This window comes from Lissotriton helveticus, chromosome 1_1 (genome assembly GCF_964261635.1).
Source record: "Lissotriton helveticus chromosome 1_1, aLisHel1.1, whole genome shotgun sequence".
NCBI classification, from domain to species: Eukaryota; Metazoa; Chordata; class Amphibia; order Caudata; family Salamandridae; genus Lissotriton; species Lissotriton helveticus.
The window spans coordinates 1,753,006,608-1,753,034,355 of record NC_136057.1 but is presented as its reverse complement, the minus strand read 5'-3'; the positions used below and the strand labels follow the sequence as shown (position 1 = coordinate 1,753,034,355).

The 27,748-nt window shown below is 45.0% G+C and overlaps 1 non-coding gene across 1 annotated transcript; it reads left to right on the top strand.

Moving 5' to 3' along the window:
- The first annotated feature begins 2,764 nt into the window (after nt 1-2,764).
- Nucleotides 2,765-2,891, top strand: LOC144780982 (small nucleolar RNA SNORA24). The gene has a single exon (XR_013600851.1). It is a non-coding gene; the product is annotated as a small nucleolar RNA SNORA24 (small nucleolar RNA).
- Nucleotides 2,892-27,748: the final 24,857 nt, after the last annotated feature.

Below are 27,748 nucleotides of genomic sequence, written 5' to 3'. Positions count from 1 at the left end.
GGGTAACATCGATTGCGACCGTGTCCAACTTGTGGGTCAGGGCTTCATACTGTTGACCCAGTGTGGCCTTCATCCCGGCAATGGCGCCCATGACGTCCCTCAACGACAGATCGTCACCCATCGGGGATTCTTCTCCAAAATTGACCGGGGGTTTAGTCGATCCGCCCGGAGTGCCCTTAGCGAGGGTATATCTGTCCATAACGTTAGACTGCACAGGACCCCCTCGACTTGCCGGTCTGGACTTGCGTTTTTCTCCCTCAGGCTTGGTGGCCATTTTATGTCGTGCGCCCCGGAGGGTATTCTGAGACCTAGTAAGTATGGCTACACTCGATGCGCCCGCAGCAATTCGGAGAATAAGATAAGGAACAACCACCAGGCAAGGAGTAGTGAAAGTCCGGCTCACCAGTCGATGATGCGTGGGTAGACAGAAAGCAATAAACCAGGGCGACCAAGGCAAAGTCTAAGAGGTCGAAGCACAAGAATCGAAACTGAAAGTAGAAGACCGGGCAAGGGAGACCCGCATGAGCCGTTGTTATTCAATTACTGTCCGGCCGGCAGAGAAACCAAACCCGGGGCAGTACCATGGAGCAGGCCAGAAATGTTCAAAAGTCCACAACTTCGGCTCCCGGGGTTCAAATCGAAGTCTGAAAACGGATAGACGATCAGCGGGGCCGTGCCAATAAGAACCCGTCCTCTAAGTCAGGATAGGGTACAGGATAATCGGTGGAGGTGGCGAAGGTCCGGGAGCTCTAAGCTCACGCGACCATCATGGGTGCGCGCTAAGCTCCTCCTCCCCTAAGTGAGCAGTTTTCATTTAATCATTTTTACTTTTTTCATATATTCTTTTCATAACATTTCAGCATATCCAAAAAGCGACACAACTGTAGCACTTTTTTCACCTTCAATACATGCACATTAAGAAATCAAAAACATAATACAAACAATAAATGATAAACATCTATACAAAACATGGACACCATATAAAAAGTGGAATGCCTCCAACTACTTAGTTTAGAGGGCACTAGTCCTTGTGTGGTATATACATAAACAAGTGGACAAAAAATAGTTCAAACAGGTCCTGCTTGTTTGCTGGGCTGAAGACTACTGGTATAAAGGGTCGGATTCCCAGGGGCAATACATCCTATTAGTCATTCCTTGTAGTGCCCGCTACTATTCTTGCTTCAGCACATCTAACAGAAAAGTGACCTATCTGGTCACTTTTCTGTTTAGCAATTTACAGTGGTCCAGGCTAGGTAGTGATAGGACCTAAGCCTTTTTTGTTCTTCCTGTGAGGTGTGGCATCTAGGCAGCCCAGAATGCACCACAATACCCACTCCAACATGGCAAAGCCACTCTCTTGGTGTGTGGAGCTCCCTATCCCATCCTGTGGGGGGGGCTACACACCCACAGGAAAAAAGAGGTTTGGCCACCAATTCCATTTCACTGTCCACAATTTCAGCCTGTCTGCAAAAACAACAGTAGTGTCTCATTTGCCCTACATAGTTGGCTTCCCCTTTGAAGCTCACCTTTTGGGCTTTCAACCTGTTTGGCCATCCTACCATTAGGTCACACCTCTCTCAATGGTAGTCTCTTTGTGTTCCTTCTTGAGATTTGGTTACACCTCCTGAAAGGAGGTAGAACGCTGTCTTGAGGTCAGCAACCGTAAACAGTCACTGGAAAACTGTGAGCAAAAAAGTTGCAACTTTCTAAAGTTGCCATTTGTACAAAAGTTACAATAAACTAATTGTGTTCCTTTCCCAGTCATCTCTACGCTACTTTCCGATGGCAAGTTGTAGCCTATTCAGACACATCTATCTAAAATGTGTGGGATTTGATGTACCCTTTCTACTTGCTTAACAAAGATGCTCATCCTATTCTTGTCAAAATGAGGACTCGTCCATATTTAGTGTTGTGCTTACAATGGTGTATCTGCTCAAACACGGCTGGCAGTTTAGTTACCAGAACATAAGGAGCAGCTGGAGGGTCTACTTAATTTATAAGTTCAAGGACATGTCCACCGTTTTTATTGTGAATAATGTCTGCTAGGTAATTATGGGATGTCATTTTCAGCCTTGGGACTTTGGCTTTTGGTGCTATTTGCTGCTTGTAGTTGATTACAAAGCATCCCTCTCATTGTATCCTTTTTTTACAGAAAGGTAGGATTTACAAATCTTATTTTTCACCACAAATCTTGGGACCATCAAACCAAGTGGGCTTTATAAAATGAGAATACTGCCTTGACTTAAGTAGAAAACACTGAATTGTTTAACATGTGATTAGGTAGCCAAAAAGGGGGCTACAGATCCAGTTCCCACACTAGAATTTAGCAAGCTTAACACTCGATTTATAGTTGGTAGGCATGTTGTACATTACTTGTCAGCTTGTTTATCGATACTATTCTACTTATAGAACAATTTTTTTTTACAGGTATATCTGGAGATGAAGATTTTGACTTCAAAGCTGAGAAGGGCTCACATTCAAGAGGACTGCCCTGGCAATTACAGCTCTGCTAGTTTTAATGTTAGTAGGTCCAATTGGTGGTTACACATTGTTGGCCTTTGGAGCTTTTCCGGTTTCTGGGATGGTTGCTGCGCTGTTTTATCTTATAAATGCTGTCATGAGTAGGTAATGCGGCTCAGTTCATGGGGTAATGTGAGCCATGTGGAATCGACTTTCTGTCTGACAAGAATCTGCTAGTTAACAAAGGACTATACTTGGTGATAGTGTGTGTTGTGTGGGAAAGCTGGGGGGTGGGGTCTCTTTTGTCCAGGAACCCATGAGGTCTGTCATCTGTGGCAGTTTTCCTTCCCAGCCCTGGAAGAGCAAAGCTTTACTTATTACAATATGGGTTTTCATTTTCTTGGTGATTCAGTTCTATGAGACAGATACTCACGATTACTTATGCTTGCTAACATGTTTTTACCAATGTACTGTCCTAACTATGCTTTTTCTTATGTTTTATCAATTTTTTGAGGATAAGCTTAGTTTTGTTTTCTTTCCATTCTACTTAGTTGAGAGGTCCCTGGATCATGCACATCATTGTGGTGTTGTCTGTATTTGTACTGACTTCCCCAGAGTAATTTTGTGGAAGGTTTTCAGTACCTGCAACCATCTTTAGATCTAGGATATGTGTATGCTGCACCTCTTTCTGAGGCTTCTATTGGCCCTTTACTGTGTCCCCATTTGTATCCCATCCTGTTTAGGGTGTCTGTTGTGATGGCCTCGGAGGTAGACTGTTGTTCGAAAAGGTTGCCTACCATTATGTTTTGTCCTCCATTGTATCTCGTTGGATTTTCTCCGACAGCCAATGGACCCTACCAGCCCCTGTTGTCAATGAAAATTCTGTTGGCAGCCATTCTTGGATTGGCACTCATGTGGAATCAATCAGGCATGTGGGACCAGTGATAAACATGACAATTATGCCCAAAGGTTTCATATCAGTTCAGGCTGTCAGATAGTCCTTTCTGGTAGAAGTAAGCTTGCTCTGTCAATGTTAAGGCTTTAATGCATAGGAAAGGCGTTCATTATGTTCGGAGTTGCTTCCAGAAACACATTTTCCCTTGTGGGTGCTGGGTGTGAATCCTATTTGTCCTTGAGGTCTATGGTCTCCCATTAAATGGCTTTCCTCCTTCTTGGATAACTATTTTTAAATGTATGTGTCATGAAAAAGTTCAGAAACCTGAGGACTGATTCATCTCAAAATTATATCCAGTTTTGAGGCAAAGTACATAGTATGCTCCTTGGTTGTGCCTCTTATTTGGAATATTTACTATGGCTCGTTATTAAAGGAGTTACCTGCTGCTGCAGGAGTGTCAGTTTTTGTTATTTGTATGCCATTTTCTTTTTGATTTTAGGGTTTCTGGTGCAATGTAGTTATGTAAGATAGCAGTTCGATTAGGCTTGGCACACAATTGCCGGTCATTATTTTCCACCTATCCTTGAGGAACCCTCCTAATCTCCTCCCACAGATATCTGTCGGGTTATTTTTGTGCATAGTTACTTTGCTGAAGAGGATCGTCCTCTTGTGACCTTTTACTCTGGCTCTATGACGAAAGTGCTGTCTGGGGTATTCTTGTGGTTTCCTATGTCTACATATGGTATTGGAAATGCTGGTTTGTGCAGCCTAAGCTTGTTGCATGACTAATTAAACACCCCCACTGCCAAAGTATACATGCTGGGTGTCATGCACATGCCCATGATTTAGGACCCCAAAACATGGCGGTTTCATTTTCCTCCATCTACTGTAATGACTTGTCCAAAGACATTACAAATAGAAGCCCCACTGAATAGCATTTTAATAATGGATACCTGGACTTTTGTTTGATACCTGAGAACCTCTGTCATACAGGTCTTCAGAGTGTTGTTCCGGTACACATCTGCCTGTTGGCTTTTGTAGCGTCACGGTCTGACTTTAAGCATGTCTTTGCTATTTGTCTTCCCATCTTGTATTATAGCTTTGGCCATAATCCTGTATTGACCAGGGATGCACTGCATTAAACCCTCCATCTCCTCCCATTGTTGGTTTCCATACCTATTGAGGAAAGCACTTGAATTCCCCATACACCATTGTGTTGCAGTAGATCTTTCCATTTTCCTTCTTGCTTTTCAGTTCTCTTGCTCTCATTTTCTGGTGGTGGACCTGTGCTTTAGAGGCTGTCTCTTTTTCTAGCAGTTCAGACTGTGATTTACTCTGTGGGGCATTGATTTTTGGTATGTGTCGGAATGCTTGTATTTTCTTTTTTTCTTCACCCTGAAGGCTTTCATTTTTTTTGTTGAAAAAACAGTAACACGCGAAGCAGTTTCCATTGTGTGCCGTCTTAAAGAAAAAACATTGTCCACCAGCTCTGGCTCTTCTTGGTTTACTGAGTGCCAAGACTCACCCACCTCTGGATCTCAAGGCTTTATATGCAGCGCTTGGTTGAAAAAGCTTTTGCAAATGAAGTGGGTTCTTCCTACTCTGGCCTTGGTAAATTAGAACTGTAGCCTATCACTGTTATTAATTTGGGTTAAAGTGACGTTTGGAATTGGCAGAATCAGGCAGTCAGCCACATTCTGGATAACGTTCAATCTCTGAGCAGAGAATGAATGTCAGCCAATTTACAGGGAATTGTTTAGTCTTGCCATGATCAAGGCCTATGCCATGTTTTTTTCATCTGAAAGTGGGCAAAACAATAAAAGAATTCCCGTAGTGACTAGTAAACAAAAGTATGTATCTGAGTCTGCAGAGATTTGAGACTTAAGATATGTCTCGAAATAACTGTATTTCTGGATTCATTGCTTTAGTAGATGGCTTTAGAGTGGAACCTAGTTCTGATGGCCACTAGACTGGCCAATGCGGTTAGAAGTACCCAAAAATAATTTCTTTAGCTGCATTTGAGTTGTACACAGTTTCTGTGCATCTATTTAGCAGTTGCTGAGGTATTCTTTGAAAAGCATAATACATGTCACTGATCTGGTGAGAAATTGACAATACTAATTGTGTGTCATTGGCATAAGGTTAGAAAAGATGGTTGAAATAATTTTGCGAACAGTCGATGTGAGAAGTTGGCTTGGTATAGGATGTCCACTAATGAAAGTGGGCACCTTGCACCGGTCCAAACAACCCTTATGGTGATTTAAGAGGTCAAAAATAACCGTAGAAAGCTATCCAAGTGGTCGCTGTGGAGAGCAGGCTTCAGGATTAATCTTGAAGGAATGTTAAGCAGCTTGTTTACCAGAATGCAACCTTATTGTATCGGTTAAATGAAAGGAGAACCACACAGTAGTTATAAAAATATGTATTTATTGTTATAACACACTTTAAATATCTGACAGTATCTGCTACACACAGATAAACACAAAGCACACAATACTATAGCACAGAAGCAATCGTAAGTAGCACTAATACACAGTGGGCTCCAGAGGGAGACCAAACCATATTCTGAATAGTGGTATAAGAACCACGACTCGAGTCAAGACAGTGTGTAGAGGTTGTAGAATCGCTGGGACCCCAAGGAACCACCCACGGTGAGTAGGGAGCGACCTCACGGAGGACAGGTGCAGTGTGAGAACACAACCCCGTGCTATGTACAATTCAATGGGAGAGTCACGGTTACAGTTTTAAAGTTTAAGGACCCTTCACAGTGGATTAGGAGGAAGCCCTTTGGATCATAGGCAGTTGGAGAGCCACCCCTACCCATGGATACCGTAGTACCAGAGTTACTTAACCCAGGGAAGCCGGGTGCATAGGGCTGAAGTGGTGTCGAAAACCGCCGTCGGTCTCAATGAGGGACTTCAAGGAAATGCCACTGCAGAAAAGACGAAAAGTGTCAGTTGGAATCAAAAGGTGGATTCTTTCTGAATGGTACCTGAAAGCAGAGGAGACAGAGTCTGGGTCACTCAGGAGTGACAATGGGCTCGGTAGACGAATTCCCACCGATGTTGGGTGCCTCAGGTGTAATGATGGAGACATTGACTCTACAGCTGCAGGGTCCAGGAGACGTTGAGGACGACCAGGAGTCGGATACGAGCTGCCCACGGAGGATGTCGGGTGCTGAGGGGTCGGTGTCTGGCAGGAGCACCAACAAGCCTTGGTAGCGGCAACCCACAAAGGTCAAGGAAGGTTACGGTCTGGCCCAGTAAGGACCAGGGTACTCATCATAGCAAGGGGAGTCAGGGGAGGCCTTGAGCAACCAGGGGAGTACAGGAAAAGCAATGTTGACCCTCAAGAGGACCCACAGGCCGGAGGCACAGGAGTCGCGAGGGGACCTCGAGCAGACTTACAAAGAACGGCCCACAGAGCACTCATTGTGAGGAGGCTGAAGTTCTTTGGTGGAAATGTGCCCAGAGGTTGGGGTTATTCGTAGCCCAATGCACTTGTTCGGGAAACACCAACAAGCATATGCACTTGCAAAAGTACGCTGTGCACAGGGGCTCGGGTTATGCGGTACCCACAAGGGATACTGGCCTCAGACTTGGTGAGAGGGCAGCTCAACCTCAAGGAACATAGGAACCCACCGCCTGTGTTGCTGGAGCCCTTGGAGTCCGCAGGAACTCAGGATCAGCAGTGTTACGGTGCCTGCGAATGCAGGGGAGTGACTCCTTCACCCCAAGGGAGATTACTTAAGTTGTCCTTGATGCTTCACAGGTTCTGCACAGAGCCTGTATGGTGCACAGGCACAGATGATGCTTTGGACGGAGAGGGAGACGCAGTTGGGCCTAATCGAATTCCAGAGTGTCCAGACGGTTGAGGATCAGTGGTTTCTTATTCAGAATCTTGTCCACGTCGAATCTAGGGTCCTAGTGCCAGCTAAGCCCTTTTGTACCCAAGGGAGAGGGTTGGACAGATTCAGGGAATCCTCCCAGGGGAGGGTCAGGACAGTGGGGAAGATACTCCCCTGTCCTTTGTCCAGTTTTGCGCCAGAGCAGGAGCCAACAGCTCCCAGGACTGGTTGAATTGGACTATGCACAGGGACACCAAATGTGCCACTCATGCAGACTTTCAGGCACTTTGGTAGTGCAGCCACCCAGCCCCAATACACTAAACCTGTCTAGGAGTTGGTCACACCTCACTGTGACAGGATGCCTATTCTGCTGCCTTTCCCTGCCCGAGCTTGGCTCAGCAGCAGGATGGCAGAATTGTGTGTCTCTGGTTTGCAGCAACCATTTTGTGCTGTCCAGGTCGAGAATGCTGGTACCGGGCAGACCAGAGATCCCTCACAAAGCTCACTTCAGAAGGGTGGAATCATACCTCCCACACCGGTTACCAGTGTGGAGGTATGATTCCAAGGTGTTTGATACCAAACACAACATATTGTGTTGCAGCTGTTTTTGAGCAAGCATTTTACGCGAGCATATAATGCTCCTCTACCTATATGTCTGGCTGCGTCACCTACAACCCAGGAGAATGGTTCTGAAGGCTGTAGGGGTGTCCTGCTCATGCAGGGGCACCCTCTCACGTAAAACTCAGCACCCTGCCATCAGGATTGTTAAGGCTTGCTAGAGGGGTGACTGATAGGTTTTAAGTGTAGTGACCTATATATATAGGAAACCTATATATTTTGTAAGGTTCCATGACCTCTCATGGGTGCCATAATGCATGCTTCAGCCCTTGGGAGGCCTCTGTGGTACCTATGCCCTAGGTACATGTGTACCATATACTAGGGACTGACAAGGGTACCCCAGTATCCAATATGGAGTGTGCCTAAGTGCATTGCATAACATTTTAGGGGGAAATCAGATAGACTGGGATCCTGGTTAGTAGGATCCCCTCAGACAAGTAAAAAACAGTGTAACATCAAGGAAAAAGTGGGGGTAACCATAAGAACCAGATCCTACTTTCCTACACAACCCCCCCAAATGTAAGGAGATGAAACTAACCTTGCCCAGTTGTGTCTTCATTTTCTAAGTGGAAATATCTGGAGAGTCCATCTGCAATGCCATGGCTACTCCCGGGTCTCTGTTCCACTATATAGTCCATCCCCTGTAGGGAAATGGACGACCTCAAAAGTTTGGGTTTTCACCCTTCATCTGTTTTAGCAATAGGAGGGGCTTATGGTCTGTCTGAACAATGAAGTGAGTGTCAAACAGGTATGGCCTCAGCTTCTTCAGGGCCCAGATCACCAAACAGGGACACGGCCCGGGGAGGAAACGCTGCACGCCGCTCTTAGACACACTAAGACTCTGGCGTCCTCCTGACAAGAACTCAAGTCGTACCCGACTCCAGGCTGGGGCAATGAGATAGTAATACCCCTTAAGACCGCTACCTCGTACAATTAGTGCGTGTCATCACCACTTGTTAGTGGACTACCCAGTCCATCGACATTACATCAAACTTGAATGATTTTGCCTACAGCTTCCTCATACTGTTTGGAGACCAGTTCCGTGTCTTCATCTTCACCTTGATGGTCACGGGCCCGGCTGGGTCGGAAGTATCACCAGCTGCGCGACCTTCTGGTTTTGACACAGCCATTATAGCCATGAGGATTCGCAATAGCGATGAAACACGTGTCGGCTGGCTGTCTTACGCAATAAAGGACTCCAACGGACTACTCTCCCTCTGGAGTTTCCGAGAATCTTCTGTCGCTTTGTATTTTGTACTTCACGTTTGCATGTTACTTAACATACTGTTCTACTGTTGTTTGAGTGCATAGGGTAACCCCATAAATCTAGAATTGGTAGTTCTGTCTACTCAATTGGAGTGGTTCCTAGGGCTCTCCACTCACCCATTTGCACCACTTGATAATAGCATACCTCTATCCAGTGCGTTCACATAGGCTGTGCACCCGGTTGCTTTTCTGACCTAAAAGCCTTGCGGGATCCTCCCAGATCACAGCAAAGGTTTCCCTCTCTATAGCTGACCAACGTTTCTCTCTGGGGGTCAACCCTCTGCTGATAAAAGCTGCTGGTTGATCCTGACCCTCTGCATTAAGTTGTGACAAAACAGCCCCTACCCCCAACTCAGATGCATCTGTTTGGACAATTAATTGCTTGAAGTAGTCAGGACTTTGCAGAATGGGAGCAGTGCACATGGCCTGCTTGAGATCATAAAATGCCTTCTGACAGCTAACTGTCCACTGAACCTTCTTGGGCATTCTCTTTGATGAGAGATCATTCAAGGAAGTCACTATATCCTTTAACACATTTCCTGTAATACCCAGTAAGGCTCAAGAAAGCTCTGACCAGAGTCTGGGTAGTTGGAGCAACCCAGTCCATTATGTTCTAGATTTTGCTCTGTAAAGGTTGAACCTGGCCTCCACCTAGAAGGTGGCCCAGGTACATAACCTTGCTCTGCCCTATCTGGCTCTTAGTAGCCTTGATAGTGAGGCCTGCCTTTTCCAGAGCCTCCACAACATTCTGTAGGTGGACCAGGTGATCCTCCCAGGTGGAGCTAAAGACAACTATATCATCAAGATATGCTGCATTATAGGCTTCCAGGACTGTGAGGACTTTGTTCCCCAACCTTTGGAATGTGGCAGGTGCATTCTTCAAACTAAAGGGCATTATAATAAATTGATAATGCCCACTAGGGATAGCAAATGCTGTTTTTGGTTTGGCATCCTCGGCTTGTCTGATTTGCCAAAATCCAGCAGTTAGGTCAAATGTACTTGGATACTTGGCAGAGGCTATTCCTAGGGTAATAAGTTAATCTGCCCTAGGAATAGGATGAGCATCAGTACTAGTGACTTTATTGAGTCAGCTGATCCTCTCGAAGGCACAGCCTGACCGGAGGACTGATTCTCAGGAGGGCGGGATACCAAACCGTCTGTGCCCAATACGAAGCCACAACAATGACTTGGGCCCGGTCTGTCCTGATCTTCTTGAGAACTCAGGCAGGAGTGGTATACCCCGAAAGGCGTACAGGAGTCCTGAATTCCACTCAAAAACAAATGCACCTCAGAGGAGGTTCTGCTTTGGAAACTCCAACACACAGAAGTGTTGACATTGCATGTTCTTGAGAGAGGCGAAGAGTTCAAGCCAATGTTCTCTCCCAGATGCTGAATACATCTGGTGCCATCTCCAGATCTAGTCACCATTCATGATTTGCAAGGCATCGACAGCTGTGTTTGACCTGGTGTTCAGTGAGGCTGCATGGTGCTGCACAACGAGGAAGATGTCCTGGAACACCAGCCAAGTCTAAATGCGAGGAGCCTCCTGGCACAGGATCACCCACACCTCTGGAAGGTTGTTATGGAGCTATGACTCGACTAGAGACCTCTGATCTCCACCTCTCCCATGTGGCCACCCAAACTCAGAAGATCTGCATCAGTCCTCACTGTCAGCTCCAGGTGGGGAAGGGAGTGGGGTCTGCCACTAGGCCAATCGCGGTTCATCAGCCACTACTGCAGATCTTATGTATAAGAGGTCCGCAGTAGTATGGAGGTGGATTACGACTCCCTGGGGGGCAAGCCAGCCTTCAACAGGCAGTTGTTGATAGAAGGATAGATTGAAAACCTCATGAACACCTGAGGGGCACTGGAAATTCGGAAAGGGAGCACAATGAAGTGGAATGGCTTATGGCTCACCGTGAACCATAGGTAACACCTGTGGGCCGGTAAGACAGGGATGGACAGGGATGTGGAAATTTGAGGCCTGCAGGTTCAGCGCTACCATCCACTCTCCAGGATCCAGCTCAGACCAAACCTGAGCCAATATGAGCATTGTGAATTTCTCTTATTTCAGAAAGTAGTTTAGAGGGCATAGATCTGATATAGGATGGCGGTCTCCATCCTTTTTGGGCACCAAAAAGTAGAAGGCCTAACAACCACACTCTACCTATGGCACAGGCAACATTGTGATGGCTTATTTGGCCAAAAGAGCCTGTACTTCCTGACAGAGCCAGTTTAGATAGTCCTCTGTCAGCCATTCTTTGGATGCTGTCAAAGGCAGAGATGTTTCCACGGATGGATGGGCGTACCCCTTCCACACAATCTAAAGGCACCTCATGGTCTTGACCACTGGACAGGTGGATCCGGCTGTCAACGAGATGGTTGTGCACTTGATATGGTTGCAGGATGGGAAGAGTTGCCATATTAGGATATAGGCCATATAGTCGGGTCCTAAGAGAGACGAGATTACCAATGTGGCACACGGTCTAGTTGTGTAGTAATCGTATGTGATTTATTTTACCACCCTGTACATATGTGATATCCTGCTACACAGATAGTAATCACTTGAATTTTCTGTTTGCTTGTACTGTAATTGGAGATAATGAATAATATTTGCTTTTAAAAAAACGAGATGGCTGTTCTGTTTGAAAGGTGCACTAAAGAGGCTTAGAGACAGTGGCCACTGGAGAGTGGGGGACTGGACAGCGGGCTGGGTCAGACTCCTGCATCCTCTTTGGGATCCCCAACCCTGCCCATGAAAAGACTGAGCAGGTGGCTGTACTGGCAGTTACGGCTAGTATTGCAGATGCCCTGGTCACAGCTGGAATATGGGCGAAAGGATTGGTCTTGTAAATGTAAATGTAAAATGCATAATGTCAAAAAAATGTAAATGTAGGAGGTCTTGAAACCGGGCAGATAGCAAAAGCCTGAGAGATCTGGAAGTGAACCAAATCTCCCCAAAATACTTGAGCTCTGAGTCAGCTTTGTCATTAAATAGGCAGGAGCCATTGAAGGGCATGTCAATCAGGGACGCCTGGACATCCCCAAAGAATGCAGTGGACCACAACAAGGCATGGCAACGCAGCACCACTGTAGAAGCCACGGCTCTGCCTAGGAAGTATGCTTTATCCAGCCCACACCTCAGGGTGAACTTCACTGCATACTGAACATCGCTAAGGCTTGGTTGAAGAGAGCGTGGCACTCTTCAGATACCAATGAAAGCAGCTATGCAACAGTCCCACAGAGAATAGGAATAGGTCCCTAAGATGCATTCAGTGTTAATGACCACAATGCTAGGCTAGTGGAAGAGAGAATACGCTTCCCAAAGGTGTCCAGCTTCTTGGATTCCCTATTCGGTGGTGTGGAAGGGAACACATTTGGATTGACCCTTGAAGTTGAGCCGTGCACAACCAGGCTCTCTGGGAAGGGGTGCTGGGAGAGGAAGGCCGGATTCTCCTGGATTCGGGCAATGGCATTGGGAAATCATGCAAGGCACAGGAGCCCTTTGCAAACTTTAGTCCAAGCCCATATGAGAACACTGGCAAGGGCTTTGTTAAAGAAAATGAGGGGTCCAACTGAACTGGCTCCTGTAAGAAGCACATTTCAAGACTTTGGTATTGACCTTAACAGTAGGCAACTAAAGGTCCATATCTGTGCAACATGGAGTTGAAGGGTGCGCCTTCCTCCAACACAGGTCCCAGAGGAGAAAGCATGACATAGTCCGGTGAGGTGTCCAGGCAACAGGCATAACACAGCTCCTTATACCAGTTTTCTGCTGGCTCAGGAATCTCTTATTGGGACCAAACCTGTACTCCTCATCTCCCCCTTCAGAAAGGGTTGATCTAGAGGAGGGAGGTCCAGGGGTAGGTACGGCCTGGACAGCTGCAGCATCAATATTGAATGGCACTGGGCAGTGCCTGAGGTATCCGGGATGTTGCTGGGGTGGAAGGAGACACCAGTGATGGCATCAGTCCAGGACCAGGAGTGGATCCAAAGGGCTCGGCTGGCGTAGGGGGGCAAGGTCGACGACAGTTAAGGCACACAGCAGGGGCACCTCTTCCCTCCATGGGGTTCGAAGGCAAGGCAGAGGGAGTTGGTGGCCCAAAGATGGCGTGCATGGAGTCATTAAATTTTTTACGTGGGATGGGCGTCGCTTTGGCTACAGGGAATCTGGGGAAGCGTAGAGAAGGCATGGATGTCCTTTCAGAAGGAGGTATGCAGAAGCGAGCCAAGAAGCAGTGTTTGGATAGGAAAGCTGAAGAATGCTCTGATGGCTTTAGGTGCTTGTTGGACTTACCCAACTTGGAGGAAGAAATCTTGGACCTTGAACTTGTTCGTCTGCGGGAACAGCCTCATGATCTATTGCTGGACCAGGATCGGCATGGAGCATTCTTCTATTGCACCACTAGGAGCTTCAATGCCCACTTGCGAACCACCTTCACTTTCATCAACTTTAAAGTCGGAGCAGGTATTTGGGTTCTGGCTCGGCCCCAGGAACCACAGACAGAACAAGTGTGGGTCACAGACAGACATCTGTTGGTGACATTTTCCACATGGTTCAAACCTCATGGGTTTCTTGAGAGACATGTCCCTAGCACGCTGGAAGCAAAGCTTAAATTTAAAAAAAACTGCAGCAGAGCAGGCGGTCGCCATCATCATCTTTATTTCAACTTAAAAGAGCCATAAAAGTACACAGTAACACAGCACATTAAAAGGAACATATAAAAAAATATAAAAATAATAGAATAAACACCTAATGAGAACATACACTTCTCAGGAATACAAGAAACGTTCAACAGCCAACAATCCTGAGCGAAGTTTAAAAACAGTAACATTATAAAAACCCTACATAAGAACATGGTTAAGATCACAAACTTTGCACTCAATAAAAGGAAATGCAAAACCCCTCGTCCTAATGGCAGATGGACATCCTAGAATAGCCTAAAAATACACTCTCAGCAGGCCCTCTAAGCTATCCGGGCAACTAAATTTATAATCTAGATTTGGATTTCCTCATATCACTAGGTTTTACTAATGTATTTTAAATGTATGTTTGTGCTTTTATGAGTATAATTCTCGAATAAAGCTTTGATGAAAACTAGTGTGTTAAAGTGCACAATGCAAAAAGGTAAAAAAGAAATCAACAGATAGTTTTAGTATTGTGCAGGTCACAGCTCTAACAGACGCTTGCTACAATAATCTTTTGTCTAATGTACCACATTGAGTGTAAACAGTTGGAAACTGAATATACAACACTGGGCCTAGCGTCGGATGTATGTCAGTACAACGCGATCTTTTAGATGCGGGAACTTGACAACGCTGCCATTACAACGCAAGTTGTTACAACGACTTGCGTTGGAGGGCGCGGATTGTGGAATATTATAATTTTATATTCCAACACCAGTCCACGTAACAGTAGGGAAGGTGTTGGAATATAAAATTACAATATTCCTTAACCAACAGCGCCATCCAGCGCAAGTCGTAGTAACGACTTGCGTTGTAATGGCTTCGTTGTTAAGGTGCAGTGTAAACACGGCATTGTAAACGATGTTCCCCCTAGAGTCTGATCTACAGATCCTTAAAGCGAAGTGCTGGTTCTCTAAGTGGAGGAGCTGGCAAAGAGAGATGATCCATCGTTTACGCTGCTTAACATTTGCAGTACAAAAGAATAAGACGTTTTTCATTTTCAATAGTCGGACATCCCGTGGGACATAGATTATTGTTGGGCATAACAGCATTTTTATTTCATGTGCCAATAACGGAAGCCAGCTGGAGTATTCCAAGTCTGAACTCAATAAACAAGAGGCATTCATATAATCAATAAAATCTTCAAAAAGGGAGTCACGCTTGGTGGATAAGTAAAGATCAGACATACTACCAGCAGGAACAAGGGAAAGCCTACTGTGATTTTTTTCCTCAAATAACATGATTTAACAATTTCCCGGGCATTCTTGGGGATGGAAGAGGTATTCTGCCAGTATTCAGAAAAGACAAGCTTGAACAGCCAAGTTTTATTGGGATGTACAAAGGTACAACGCTGTGAAATACATTGAATGCCTTTGCCGTACATTTTTTAGCACACATGTTTTTACCACGATAATTCATTTACCTCGCAAGCCAATACTACGCATTGCTTTTATATTGAAAAACAATGTATTTGTAGGAGGAGACCCCCCCCCCGCCCCCCAATTTATCTTAAACTCGTGGTATTGGTATGCGATGCAAATGTATAATCGCGGTAAAAAAATGTGTGCTAAAAATGCGAGTCAAATGCATGCGATGTATTTACCTCGTTGTAAAGGCTGTTTCCCGTTTTATTGTAGGATAACCAGGGGATCGTTAGTACCAGGTGATTATCAGCGATCTCCCTGACAAAGTCTCTATATGGGGCTAAATTCTTATTTACCCAGAGTTTATCTAGTCCAGTATAAGATAGGTTTCAGACAAGCTATGTCAGTGTGGTATCTGCGGTTTAAGTCAAACCTCAGAGTAAGTGACGGGGTGCTCTTTTTATATCAGGAGCGATTTAATAAAAGTATTTTCACCAATTTCTTAACTGATCGAGATTGCAGTATCCCCACAGGTCAGCCCCGTATAACGCTGTCCCACATTCTTGGGGCTTATACATTTCTATCGATGGGGAAATTGGTTAAGAAGCTGCCTAGCTCTGTGCTTAAGATTTAAGGCACTCTTTTGATTTTGGGATGACCATTTGTGAGGTTCACTCAATCGAACGCCTAGATTATCTAATTTGTCAACCCTTTTTATTTGTGCACCCTCCAGAGCCAGGATCCTCTTACCTGTCCATCTCCACCCCCTCTTTCCTCCAAATTGGGTATCAGGTGGGGCACCACACATAATGCCAGCATGGAGCGGCCACCACACAGAAGAGGGCTCTATACCCCAATGATAGTGTTTTGTTGGACTTCAAGGTAATATTCTTGCAAGATTCCACCTACCCTGTACATCGGATCACAATCTCACTTGCTCCTCCCCTTTCATAAAAGAAAAATGTATATCCTTCTTAGAGAACGAGTAGCATTTTTTTTTGCGCATGGGTCACCTCATATTTGAATGGGCATGTTTGTACCTCAGATATAGACACGCGTTCAAGAAGCTTTAGTGAGGGGGTGGGGAGGGGGAGTTTGGTAAAAAATAAACAAGCAGATTTATGGTTAATAGGTAAAGGTGTGTGTTGTGTCTGCTAACTTGCTTAATGTCGCTTGGGTGATGGCTGGCATGATAGCGTGCAACACGACTCATGATCATAAATGACTTGGATAAGTAATCATTACTTAACTTTATATATAAGTTTCTATAGTTTGTTCGTATATTTCATAGATTTATGTTTGAATTAGTACCCATCATCAGAATCAAGGACAGCGTCAAAAGGGGCGTTCATCAGAACTTTCAGGACATAGTTAAGCTCCTAGGACAACACAGGTACCAATATTAGAAAGAGTAATATTAGAAATTACTTGACTATTGTTGATGACAATAGAAATGGACAGTCTGTTTTTTGTGGAAATATCAGCGAGGTGCACTTTATTGGAGTACTGAGGACCTGATTTTGCCAGATGGCACAAGTCAGATGTGGGGAAATCAAAGTTCTAGACTGTTACACTATGCTCACACTGTAAAACGAGTATATTCCAGAATGTGGGAGTGGAGAGCAGAAGTCGCTCCTGACGCCTGCAAGGCCTGTTGCAGCTCTCCATGAGGTCCAAGGATCTCAGTCCTAAGCAGCCATGCCTTCAACCTGAAAGGCTGTGGGGAATGAATCAGTACTTAGCCCTTTTCTCAAAACAGAAGATATGAATCCTATTTGAACCTAATAGAGGAGTCAATGAACATTAATCAAAGGTCTCCGAGTAAGTGCTGCCTGGCCGAGGCTGCAGGGGCGGCCAGTACGGCTCGCGGGGTTGGGTGCATTTAAAAAACAATAAACAAAAGCAATTACCTTGCCGCCACCGGATCCCGCGTCGTCACACCTGCTAGACTGTGTCCGACTCCAGGTCGGAACAGGAAGCAGGCAGCCAAGCTCCCACCCCTAGGCCAATCACAATGCTGCAATGCAGATTTCATTCAGGTGTCAAAAGGACACTGCGAAAGACCTGCAGGGGTGGCTGCTTGACTGCAATAGAACCAGCAGCAAACTTCTCTGCCTTTCCCTCCCAATACTAACTGCTGTGACGGATGCATTGTTATCACCTGGGAGAGGTGGAGATCAGAGGACCCTGGTCTCTGGAAGAAGCTGGACTCCTCATCAGTTTGTTGTAGTTGCGAGCGATTCACTTGGCATTGTAGGCGTTTCCTTCCGACTATCAAAGGGGAACAGGTACAGATAGCCACAAACAACATACCTGCCTTGTGGCACTGCAACAAACAAGGCAGTGTGGGTTGGCATGCCTTGTGCCAGGAGGCCCTATGTCTCTGGAAGGGACTGAACGCTTAGAGCATATCCCTGATGCACAACTGGAAGGATCTTGGAATGTCAGGGTAGACAAACTTAGCTGCCATTGACTACTGGATTACGAACGGCAGTTGACTCAAATGGCACTGGGTGTCTTCCACCAAATGCAGAGAATATTTGACTATTTCTTCACCATGGCTGAGAACGCAGTGTCCAAGCTTTTGCACGTTGTAGTTGCACAAGGCAGTCTTCTCTAGGAAACGTTTTTAGTCTACACTGGGGATTAGGATGTCTGTATTCTTTTTCACGCCTTTTTCTCCTGCCCAGAGTACTGAAAAAGATCAGAAGAGATCATGACCAAGTCATCCTAGTGGCTCAGGAATAGGTGAGAATATAGCTCCTGGAAAATCTGGCAAAAGCATTTTTCCCCAATCTGGCTGCCCCTTCGGGAGAACCTCCTATTGCAGCAGCAAGGCCATGGTCCTGCACGACTTACACCTCCATGCATGGAGATTGAAAGGCAACAGTTGATGTCTTTTGGTCTTCTTCCCTAAGTGTTGGTGTCATTTTGGCAGAAAGGCTTCCATCAACCAAATGTATTTAACAGGACACTAGGAGAAGTTTGTTTTTTCTGGTACTCTTCCCCAGATATACAACCCCTGAAGCACGGTTATCCAATGTTCTCTAGTTCTGTTTATGATTGGATAAGTAAGATCTTGCTGTTCGGCCTTCTTGCAATCAGCTGACCAGACATCCCTCTTCAATGCACCTGCTGTGATTTGTTTTTTGAAGGGGCTGGTCCATATGTTCCCGCCAGCCTCATTTGTCATGCCCTAATAGGACATTAATTTGCTAGCCTTGGTTAAAATGTTAATATAGCAGTGTTGGACCTATACTAACATTGAATTTTACACTTTAGTAACCCATCCTCACAATTAGGTGAGCCAAACTGCAGCCAATCATAGACCCACACACTCGGGTATCCCCTCAGAAGCTTCCAGCTGTCAGACTTTTCTAGCTTGTTACAGGAATGCAAGATATGGATGATTGGAAGCCTCATGACAAGGGGAGGAAGGTGGGTCGTATTTGAATCTATGAAAGATGCCAATGTTGGACATTCGAAGTTACAGATAAGTAACTTTTCTCCTTCTCCAGCATTGAATATTTCATAGATTCACATGCTTGAATTAAGATTATCACAGCAATACGCAATGTGAAAACAGTGGATGCAGGCATGAGGCCTACATTATTTAAAAAGGTTCTGGACCACAGCCCTTCTGACTATCATACCCTTGCTTACATTCACGTCAATGTAGTCATTCTTGGTGGATGCATGCAGAGTTCTCCAAACGGCAGTCTTGTAAAGGTGTTTTAGCACAATCGCACTTGTAGAATGAGCTCTTACTGGTCTTGTCACAGACTTCATCAGGAGTTCATAGGATTTTGTGATGCATGCAACTATCATCTTGCAATAGTGTTTGCTAACTAGACCTTCTTTATTTATTGCTCCAAAAACTATTAACAGTTGTTCTGTTTTCTGAAAAGACTTTGTGGCATGTAAATAGAATTGTCATATCAACTTTTCACCTTTTCCCTTGAGAGGGTTACATCATACTGAGGTGTGTGGAAATCTTCGCTCTGAGGAAAGTATGTACTAGCTTTCTATTAGCTAAGACTTTGTGGTTGATAGCTAGTCCAAAACTGGAGAGCGTTACCTTTCTGAGATTGACAGCTTTCACTGCGCAAGAAAAGGCAACAACTCTCTGAGCCAGTTGCCTAGGTAAAGGCATACCATACCTACCTTTCCTCTTGTTAAGGCATCCACTGGATCCCAGCATTCCATGAAAATTCTTGGTGCCAGTCTCAGACCAAAAGCAATTGGAAATGGTAGCCTGCCACCATGAGGCAAAGGAATCTCCTGTGCTTCACATGTATAAGGATGTTGAAATTTGCATCCTCTAGATCTATAGATGTTAGGAAATCGGCTTCCTTTAAAAAAAGCAAAATCTCTTGCAGGTTGGCCATACGAAAATAATGAGTTTCCACATATTTGTTGAGATTCCTTAGATCCAAGATTAGTCGCCAATCCCCTGGCATCTTTCTCACGGCGGCACCACTTCTATTGCTCCCTTTTGCAATCTCCACCATCAACCAAACGAGGTTTGTGGTTTTCTGTCTGTGGTGGAACAGCTGGTGGCTTCTCCACAAATTCCAGGGTATGATCATGATGAACTATGTCCAGTACGCATATGTCTGATGTTATTTGTTGCCAGGTTTATTTGAATAGTGCTATTCTGCCCCCTGCAGGCAACTGGGAAGTCACGCTCGTCCCTCCTTGGAGTAATATCAAGAGGAAAACAGTTAATCAACAAGGAGGGATGAGGATTTTGAGTGTCCGTTTCTTTCCCCAAAGTAATGAATTTTTAATCAACAAAATTGGACACTTGTAACACTGCTCAACCTTTGGTTCAGTGTAAATAAGGAAACCCTCAGAGAAGTCAATGTTTGAATGGAAATTGCGGTATATTTGTTTCATCCGCCCCACATTGACATTCACGCAGTTATCATAGGGTTATTCCTATTAGTGTGTACTGCTTGCCTCATCCAGAGGCACCTCCAGTCTCGAGTGCAGTGTCCAGAGACAAAAGGACTTTCCCACAAAAAAAAAAAAAAAAATGTTAAAAATGAAAATGTACGCCAAAAAAGGTTTATTGCAGGGCAAATTTCCATTAGTTAAAAGAGTAGTAAATACTCAGTTTAGGCCGAGTTACTAGGCCGTATAGTACTGTAGGAATAAGGTTGTCGACATGTTTCAGCTCTATTGGGCCAGGAGGTCTGTAGAGCTTTCGTCAGGACTTACATAAAATGGACAAACATGAAATTGGATACACATATAAAGCTACTCACACAACTTGTGCGGTAATCCCATACTCATAGCAGTTATATGGGAGTTGTGTTCTTCACGATCTATGGAAGAATGTACATTAAGGCGTTTTAGCTAGTAACATTGACTTTTGGAATTTTTCAAGTGGGTAAGTGCAGAACCTCAGGTAATAATTTTATTAACACTGGGATTGCTCATGGAGGGAGGAAAGGTTAGGAGGCTATCGATACATCTTAGTAGAATACGGGCGCTAAGTGATCTCATCATCTAATGTTTGAGAATGATCGTTAATTGCAAAGTTTTGTACTGACTAAGGGATCTCAGGTTACATACTGTCGGCACCGTATCGGGTGCTTTTCTATATAGTGTTCATTTTGGCATAGGAGAGTGTGCCTGTTACTTATCTTGTGTGACCGCCATTTTACAAATTGTGACCGTTAGCTCTTATAGCTGTGAAAAAGCCTAGCCTGACTTTGTTAGTGCTGGGGAAGTTGAGGACGGTCAAATTTTACTTAAAAAACATTGGTCTTAATTCGGAAACATTGATCAAGCTTGTATAACCAGATGGTTCTATTCGTATACTAGTTCCAATAGTGCCCTTTCATTTTAATCAATAAAAAAGCGGTGTTAGCTTTTAAGACACGCAGTTAGGTCTTACCTGTCGTGTAGGAAAACTCTGCTTCCAACGGGGGACAACTTCATGTAATGCAGAGCTGGAGTAGAGCAGAGACACCAATGAGTATGGGAGGGGAAAAGAAATCATACGTCTTACCCAAGATCAAGGTCGGGGATATCTTCCGCCATTACCCGCATGGAGGCTACACTCTAGCCTTGTGCTGACTCTGCCCCCGGAGTGCGGAAGTCGCGTTGTAGTTTCTTTTTTAAGGGCGGTAGAGCGCTTCAGATTTAAAGGCACAATGACAAGTCAATTTTACTCGTAGATATGGTGGAAATAAAGAGTCGGAAATTCTCCGTAGGCGGTCGCAGATTGAATTTACAAATTGTAATATCGTGGAGGATACTAATTCGGCATGATGGTTGTTTATATGCAGAATGTTATAGTCAAGGGTTGATTACATCTTTGGGTTGGGACCTTTAGAAGGGACAAAGAGAATGCAACGGACAGAATTTCGTATCTTATCAAGTGAAGGTACTAGTGCTTACTTTGCAAAGTGATGCCAGGCAATATTGTCATTTAAACCGAATTCGAAAGTGCGCAAGCGGTCCACCCATCTTTGCTCCTTTTCGTACAGTACCTTTTCCACATTCCCAGATTTGTTGGTCAGCATCTCAATGACTGTCCACTGCATTTCCTCATGGGTGTGGTTCATTTCCAAATAATGGGAGCACAACTTGGTAGTGTTCTTTTTTAACCTGATGTTACTCTTGTGCTCTCCAATCCTGAGCTTAACTTTGCGACAGGTCATCCCGATATATTGCTTCTGACACGAGCACTGAATCATGTAGATAACATGAGATGAATTACAGTTTGTGAACTGCTTCTGTGTCCATACAAAGTTATTCTTTAGTTGTAAGGTTTTTGTGGCTGTTGTTGTTTTGCAAGCAACACAGGTTCCGCAAGGAAAGTGTCCTGACAGGGGGGTCATATTGACGCTGTTAGTTGTTGGCAGTCGAGTGTTGGACTTGGGGCGGGTATGCACCAGAGTGTCCTTAAGATTTTTGGTCCTTCTATTCGCGAACCTTGGTCTTGGCCAATCGAACTGCCCAGTGTTCACTATATGCCAGTTCTTTTTTATCAACTTCTGGATGGCATAGGTGGCTGGATTAAAGGTGGTCACACACGTAGTTAGATCTTTTACTGGTTCTTTTTGGTATGTTTGTAGAAGGCATTCACGAGGTTGGTTGTCAGCTCTTTTTTTACATTTCTTGATGACTCTTTCGGTGTAGTCCCTCTTTCTTAATTTTTCGCACAGGTCCATTGCTTGTTCTTGATAATCACTATTCTTGCTACAATTTCATTTGAGGCGCAAGAATTGGCTGAAAGGCAAATTGTCTCTGAGAGGCTTAGGGTGATGGCTCTTGTGTGACAACAAGCTGTTTTTCGCCATCGGTTTTGTATATGTTTTCGTCTGTAGGATACTCCTATCATTGAAAATTGTCAGGTCCAGAAAGTCAAGGTGGTTATTACTGGAAGTGTGTGTGAATTTTAACCATGGATCCAGGGTGTTGAGCCATAACATAAACTCTGTCAGGTCTTGGTCGATGTTCCAAATAAGGAAAATGTCATCGATGTATCTCTTCCAGTATATAATGCTGGAAGAGAACATGTTGGTTTCATTAAGGACAAATTCTGTTTCAAATTGGCTCACATAGAGTCCTGCCACCGAAGGCGCGAAGGCGCTGCCCATGGAGGTACCATGGGTTTGAAGGTACAGGTTGTCATTATATTTGAAAAAAAATTCTTTGAGTGCCAGCTTACAACATTCCAGGATAAAGTGTCTTGGTGTGTTATACTGCCAGGTCTCTGAGTAAAGGACGTCCTCTAACATCTGAAGTGTTGTATCTTGAGGGAGGCTTGTGAATAGGGATTCCACATCTAGGCCTACTAGAAGCATCGTTTCGGGGTCAAAAGGCATGTTTGAAATCTGTAGCAAAAGATCTCTTGTATCTTTTAGGTACGTATGTGTTTTTTGAACAAGAGGTTTCAAGAATTCGTCTGCGAATTTTGAAAGGGGCTCGAGCACGGATCCAATTCCGGACACTATCGGGCGCCCTGGAGGTGGTGTCCTGTTTTTATGGGTTTTTGGGAGGGAGTAGAAATATGGAGTAACTGGCTCCCTTACCATTAAGAAATCTGCTTCTTTTTTGGATATCCACCCTTTAGTTTCAGCCTCATATACCATGATGGATATGGTATTTTGAAGTCTCTCAGTGGGATCCATTATGATTCTCTGGTAAAATCTGGTGTCTGAAAGGAGAGCTAGACATTGTTGGTTATAGCCTACCTTATTGAGGATTACTGTGCCTCCCCCCTTATCCGCAGGTTTTATCACCAGATCTTCGTTTTTACTCAGATCTTCCATTGCCAAACGTTCCTTCTTTGTCAGGTTTTGAAAGACTTTGGTCCTGCTCGTGTCCAGATTATCTATTCCTTTTAGCAGTGCTTGCTCAAAGGTGTGGAGTTCCGGCGGTATGCTGGATGATGGGGGGTTGAAAGTTGATTTCTTCCGAAGGGTTGTGTCACCCTCTTGCTGTTTGGTAGTAGTATTAGAGAAGAAAGCTTTAAGTTTGAGAGTTCTGCAGAATTCAGCCAGTTCACTTTTGATTTTGAAAGTGTCTATTTTTGGGGTAGGGACGAAGCCCAGTCCTTTATTTAGGACAGATATTTGGTCGCTATTGAGCTCTACATCTGAAAGGTTGACGATTAGTGATTGTTCTTGCTGGTGGAGGGTTGTGCTGCTGCCATGCTCCGAGTTTGGACATTCCTCTGCTGGTCTTGCCAGGTCAGTGACTTTCTTTTTCCTCGGGGCTGTGGGCGGCCTCGGGATAAAAAAGAAGGTTGTTCTTGTTGGTGCTGATTATGCTGTCCCGGCAGTTGTTGGTCCATCATTTGGGGCATTTGTTGCATCCCTTGCATTCCTTGTTGGAATGGATCGGCCCAGCCTCCGTAGTGTGGAACAAAGGGTTGGTAATATGGTATGTTGAAAGTGGGGTGGTAAGGGCCGATTCCCTCTTCTTTTTTTGTCCTCTGTTATTGGTACCATTGTTTTGCTGCTTTTGTTGTTTTTGATTTTTGCCAATTTGACCCATATTGTTTACATGAGCAAAAAAAAGGATCCTGGATTATAAATTCTTCTTACTTGTCTATTATAATTTCTGAATTGTCTTGTTTAGAAGACAACTGAAGATCTAGCAGTTCTGGTATCAGTCCTTCTTGACTGGAGATTGTCACAAACTTTTTACCTGTTAAGTCTGTGGCAGGTGAGAAGCACAGGCAAATAAGGGGCACACATAAACACATAATTGCCTCCTTAGGTTACGATAGAATGACTGGGAGACGATTGTATGGTGAACTACATTTCCCAGCATCATCAGGGAAAGTCACAGGATGAAGCTCCAGTGATCGGAAGTTGATGGAGGGCAGGATATAAGCCGCTCCTGCCCTCTGATCTGGTGCTTGTCAATCCAACTTCCGGGTTGTTGAATCCTGCTTCCAGCCATTCCGGTATTCCACGTTGGATTCTCTGGCTATTTTTGTCGGCTAGCCTTTGTGCATGCGTTTCGAGCTGCCTTCTTTTCAGCGCTCCATTCCAGCTGCGGCTGTCTGTGCCGCATTTCCTCCGCCTCAGGTCAGCTGTTTGGAGCTGCACCTTTACAGCAGAGAGTGCCTTGTTGCAATGCAGCAGGCTTTCGCACCACAGTCCATGCCGGTCGTCCTGCTTTCTGAGGGTAACGGAGGCCGTACGGGATATGGAGTTATCCAGTCCTTTATTCTTCGACAGTCTTACAAGCTCCTGTGACGTAACAGGAAGCTTACGAGTCTCAGCCAACAGATAAGTGATTGGAGCATAATGCGTTCCTGCTCTTTTCGTAAATTTGACATTTCGTTATTCTCCAGTGTATCTTTTGCCTGGGCGCTCAATCCATTGCGTTAGTAGTGGTATGTCCTGGAGGAGAGCACTGGTTACGGGACTTTGGCCTCTGTGCTGGGTACTGCACTTCGCCTGTGGCCTCACATTTACGGGTGGACAATGTCCTGCAGGTCATTGGGTGGACTCTGACATTGGGTATACAGTGTGTTGTTTGCAGGGGAATGCGAGTATGCTAGTATAGATATTGTGCATAATTCTGTGTGGAGCATATCTGTGTGAATGTTTCTCTTATCTTTGTCTCCTCTCTTGCACACAGGATCTTTCCACGAAGTTCGATGGGCTCCCTATGCCTTGGTGGTCTGCACCTAACGAAATACTGGCCTAGGTTCTTGAGACCGTGACAGCATTACAGAATGAGGTCCAGACCTTTCGAGCAGAGAACCAGGATTTGCGCAAAGAGCTAGGGACTATGCGCAGAGAAATGGCATGGCTTTCCAGGAAAGGAAAAACAGAGAGTAACAGAGGGCCCTACATCAAAGAATGGACATTGTCACCTACTTGCACGCAAATGGCACTTCTTCCAAACATGATTCCCCTCAAGTTAAGGACAGCGGAACACACAGCACCGGGTTTTTTGCTGCTAACCACACTTACCCTCAATAAGAAGGTGGCAATACACCCATCAACCTCATCCAGCAGCCCCAAATACCTCTTGCCCCACTTGAACGGTTCTTTGGGGACCCAAAGAAATTCGGTGTATTCCTAAACCACTACCAATTACACTTCCGCTGTAAGCCCGCCATTTTCCATGATGATCAAACCAAGACAGCCTTCGTGATGTCGTACCTAGGAGGGACTGCTGCAAGTTGGTTGTTTCCAATAATCAAAAAGGATGCTCCTGTGCTGTATGACTTTGTAGCAATTTGCAACGAAATGCAGAAACTATTTAACAGGGGATCCCATCACCTCTCCTTAGACAGAGAACTGATCACATTGAAACAAGGAACCCAGGACCTATTGACATATATACCAACCTTCAACGGGCTTATAATAGAAACAGATTGACCTATGGATAAGTGAAAACTCTTATTCTGTCAAAAACTACAAAGCGAGTTAAAAGACATTCTAGGCAAGTGGTACACGTGCCCCAGTCCTGTGAAGATTTGATTCAACACACTGTACAGCTGGACCATCGTCTCCAGGAGAGAAAGGGCGATAAGAAGAAGGTAGAACCACGCTACTTTCTACCTCGACCTAAACCGGTTGTGGAGGAGCTTTCACGCTCTAACGATGGTGTAGAACCCATGCAGATAAATGGGATTCGTGTTCCCATAACCTTGGAGAGGAGTCAGGAAACACAGTCTGGTTACCTAGCAGCTGGATGCAGCATAACCTTGGTATGTTCTGCCATTTCTGTTCCTCCAAAGTATGAGCAGTATCACTCGGTGTTCAGAAAACAACAGGAGAGTCATTTACCCCCTCATCGGGAATACGACTGCAGGATAGACCTGACTCTGGGAGCCACCATTCAGTGTAGCCGAGTGTATGCCTTAACGGAACCAGAACACAATACCTGAAAGAATATATATAGGCGAACCTCCAGTCAGGACTTATTCCGCCTTCCTCTTCACCTGCTTCCTCTCTTCTCTTCTTCATCCCTTAAAAGAAGGAGATCTTCAGGCCTGCATGGACTACCGGGTCACCGTGAAGAACCACTACCCTTTGCCTCTCATTCCTGTTTTGTTGGACCACTGAAGAGGGCTCGGGATCTTCACCAAACTAGATCTCCGTGGGGCCTACCACTTGGTACGAGTAAAGCAGGGTGATGAGTGGAAGAAGGCCTTCCGAACCAAATTTGGACTGTACGAATACGAGGTGATGCCCCTTGGGCTATGTAATGCCCAAGCCGCTTTCCAATACTTCATGGAGGAAGTGTTACGAGGATACCTCAATGAGTTCTGTATTTCATACATTGATGATATTCTTATTTGCTCTACTACCATGGAAGATCACATCGGACACAATGAGAGCAGTGCTTGATCGCTTACAGAAGAACTCTCTCTATTCCAAATTGGAGAAGTGCCTATTCCATGTGCCAGAGATTGAGCTCTTGGGGTATGTGATAAACGAGAAATGACTACGAATGGACAACAGAAAAGTATTGGCCCTCACTGAGCGGAAGTCACCTATGAATGTGAAAGGAGTGCAAAGTTTCCTGTGATTCGCAAATTTCTATAGGAGGTTCATCAAGGACTTCTCTTGCATTGTTCAACCCATCACCAGTCTGCTTAAAAAAGGAGCGCAATTCCCCTTGGGAGACAAAGCAGAACAAGCCTTTCAGGGGCTGAAAAAAAGATTTACGCATGACCCAATCCTGCACCATCCAGACATCCTGTTGCCCTTTGTAATGGAAACCGTTGCCTCTCAGTTTGTTTTGGGGGGGAGTATTATCGCAACGGCATCCAGGCACTGGACAGCTCCAACCAGTGGCGAAGTACTGAAAAAAGCGGAATCCTTGCGAGAGTAACTATAGCATTACTGATAAGGAGCTGTTGGCAATAACAAGCATTCACAATGCAACGGTCTCGCCTTTGCAAAAGTTAGAGCTATTGGCATTGTAAATGACAACATTTTTATGTATGTCTTGGTTTTGAAAACAGATAAATAAATGGCATTGTTATTTACAATGCCAATAGCTTAATCTCACACAAATGCCACACACAAACACACAGACCCACACACACACACACAGACCCACACACAGAGCTCCACACACACACAGAGCTCCACACACACACACACAGAGCCACAC